This window comes from Chrysochloris asiatica, unplaced genomic scaffold, assembly GCF_000296735.1.
Source record: "Chrysochloris asiatica unplaced genomic scaffold, ChrAsi1.0 scaffold00403, whole genome shotgun sequence".
Classification (NCBI taxonomy): Eukaryota; Metazoa; Chordata; class Mammalia; order Afrosoricida; family Chrysochloridae; genus Chrysochloris; species Chrysochloris asiatica.
Window position 1 is genome coordinate 1,634,294 of NW_006408921.1, and position 3,499 is coordinate 1,637,792.

Here is a 3,499-nt window from a genome sequence, read left to right on the forward strand (position 1 = left end):
AACTACATGGCAGGGTAGTGCAACATTTCCATATACAGAGTTGTAGCTACATGGCAGATGTGTCCAACGTGTCCATATACTGAGAGCTAGCTACATGTCAGATGAATCCAATATGTCAAAGGACAGAGAGCTAGCCACATGGCAGACTAGTGCATCATTTCCATATACAAATTTCTAGCTACATGGCAGATATGCCCAACATGTCCATAAACTGATAATTACCTACATGGCAGACAATCTAATATGTTTATATACAGAGAGCTTGCTACATGGCAGTGTATTGCAACATTTCCATATACAAAAATCTAGCTACATGGCAGATGTGTCCAACGTGTCCATATGCTTAGAGCTAGCTACATGGTAGAGAAGTCCAATAAGTTCATATACAGAGAGCTAACTACTTGGCAGTTCAGTCCAACACATCTATGTAAAGAGAGCTAGCTACATGGCAGACGAGTTCAAAATGTCCATGTACAGAGAGCTAGCTACATGGAAAGATATTGCAATATTTCCATATATGGAGTTCTAGCTACAAGGCAGATGAGTCCAACTTCTATATATACAGAGAGATAACTACATGACAGGGTAGTGCAACATTTCCATATACAGAGTTCTAGTTACATGGCAGATGTGTCCAACATGTCCACATACTGAGAGCTAGCTTCATGGCATATCATTCCAAAATATCCATGCTCAGAGAGCTAGCTACATGTCAGACTAGTCCAAAATGTCCATAAACAGAGAGCAAGCTACATGACAGTGTAGTGCAACATTTCCATATACAGAGTTCTAGCTACATTTCAGATACGTCCAATGTGTCCAAATTCTGAAAGATATCTACATGGCAGACACAGAGAGTGACCTACTTGGCAGATCAGTCCAACATATCCATGTACAGTAGGTAGCTCCATGGCAGAGGAGTCCAAAATGTCCATATACAGAGTGCTAGCTATGTGGCAGTGTAGTGCAACATTTCCATATACAGAGCCCTTGCTAAAAGGCAGATGAGTCCAACTTGTCTATATACAGAGAGCTATCTATATGGACGAGTAGTGCAACATTTCCATATACAGAGTTCTAGCTTCATGGCAGATGTGTCCAATGTGTCCATATACTCAGAGCTAGTTACATGGCAGACAGTCCAATATGTTCATACACAGAGAGCAACCTACTTGGAAGATCAGTCAAACATATTGATGTACAGAGAGCAAGCTTCATGGCAGATGAACCCAGAATGTCCATTTACAGAGAGCTAGCTACATGGCAGGGTAGTGCAATATTTCCATATACAGAGTTCTAACTACAAGGCAGATGAGTCCAACTTGTCTATATACATAGAGCTCACTACATGGCAGTGTAGTGCATCATTTCCTTATATAGATTTCTAGTTACATGGCAGATGTTTCCAACGTGTCCATATGCTGAGACCTAGCTTCATGGCAGATCAGTCCAAAATATCCATGTACAGTGTACTAGCTACATGTCAGACAAGTCCAAAATGTCCATAAACAGAGAGCTAGCTACATGGCAGAGTAGTGCATCATTTCCATATACAGAGTTCAAGCTAAATAGCAGATGAGTCCAAAGTGTTCTTATACTGAGAGCTAGCTATATGGCAGAGTAGTCAAACATGTCCATATACAGAGTTATAGCTACATGGTACATGTGTTCAAAGTGTTTAAATGCTGAGATATAGCTACATGGAAGACAAGTCCAATATGTTCATATACAGAGATCTACCTTCTTGGCAGATTAGTCCAACATATCCATGTACAGCGAGCTAGCTACATGGCAGACAAGTCCAAAATGTCCACATAGAGAAAGCTAGCTACATGGCAGTGTAGTGCAACATTTCCATATACAGAGAGCTAGCTACATGGCAGACGAGTCCAAAATGTCCATATACATAGAGCTAGCTACATGTCAGGGTTGTGTAATATTTCCATATACATAGTTCTAGCTACATTGCAGATTTCTCCAACATGTCCATATCCTGAGAGCTAGCTACAAGGCAGATGAGTCCCATATGTTCATTCACAGAGAGCAAGCTACATGGCAGAGTAGTGCATCATTCCCATATACAGAATTCTAGCTACATGGCAGATATGTCCAACGTGTCCATACACTGAGAGCAAGCTACATGGCAGACAAATCCAATATGTTCATATACAGAAATCAAGCTACGTGGCAGGGTAGAGCAACATTTCCATATACAGAGTTCTAGCTACATGGCAGATGTTTCCAACATGTCAATATACTAAGAGCTAGCTACATGGCAGAGAAGACCAATATGTTCATATATAGAGAGCTACCTTCCTTGGCAGAAAAGCCCAACATATCCATGTACAGAGAGCTAGCTACACAGCATACGAGTCCAAAAAAATATCCATTTGCAGAGAGTTAGCTACATGGCAAATGTGTCCACTGTGTCTATATACTGAAATTTAGCTTCATGTTAGATCAGTCAAATATGTCCATGCACAGAGAGCTAGCTACATGGCAGAGTAGTCCAACATGTCCTTACAAAGGGTACTAGCTAAATGGCAGATGAGTCCCCATGTCCATATACTGAGAGTTAACTACATGGCCAATGAGTCCAACAAGTGTATATATAGAGGAATAGATCCCTAGCTAATGAGACCAACATGTCCATATACTGAGAGCTAGCTGGATGGCAGATCAGTCCAAAATATCCATGTACAGAGAGTTAGCTGCATGTCAAACGAGTCCAAAATGTTGATGCACAGAGAGCTAGCTACATGTCATAGTAGTGCATCATTTCGATATGCAGAGTTAAACTACATAGCAGGTGAGTCTCAACTGTTCATATACTGAGAGCTAGCTACATCGTAGGGTAGTCCAACATGTCCATATACAGAGAGCTAGCTACATCGCAATGTAGTGCAACATTTCCATATACAGAGTTCTACCTACAAGGCAGATGAGTCCAAATTGTCTACATACGTGGAGCTAACTACTTGGCTGGGTAGTGCAACATTTCCATATACAGAGTTCTAGTTACATGGCAGATTTTTCAAACGTGTCCATATACTGAGAGCTAGGTACATGGCAGATCAGTCAAAAATATCCATGCACAGAGAGCTAGGTACATGTCAGACAAGTTCAAAATGTGCATAAAAAAGGAGCTAGCTACATGACAGAGCAGTGCATCATTTCTATATATAGAGTTTAAGCTGCATGGCAGAAGGGTCCAACATGTCTATATACAGAGTTCTAGCTACATGGCATATGTGTCCAACGTGCCCATATACTGAGAGATAGCTACATGGCAGAAAAGTTCAATATATGCATTTACAGAGAGCTACCTACTTAGCTGGTAGCGTAGTGGTTACGAATCGGGCTGCGAGCCGCAAGGTCAGCAGTTCGAAACTACCAGCGATTCCGTGGGAGAAAGATGAGGCGGTCTGCTCCCGTAAAGATTTACAGCCTCGGAAACCCTGTGTAGGGTCGCTATGAGTCGGAACCGACTCCACGGCAC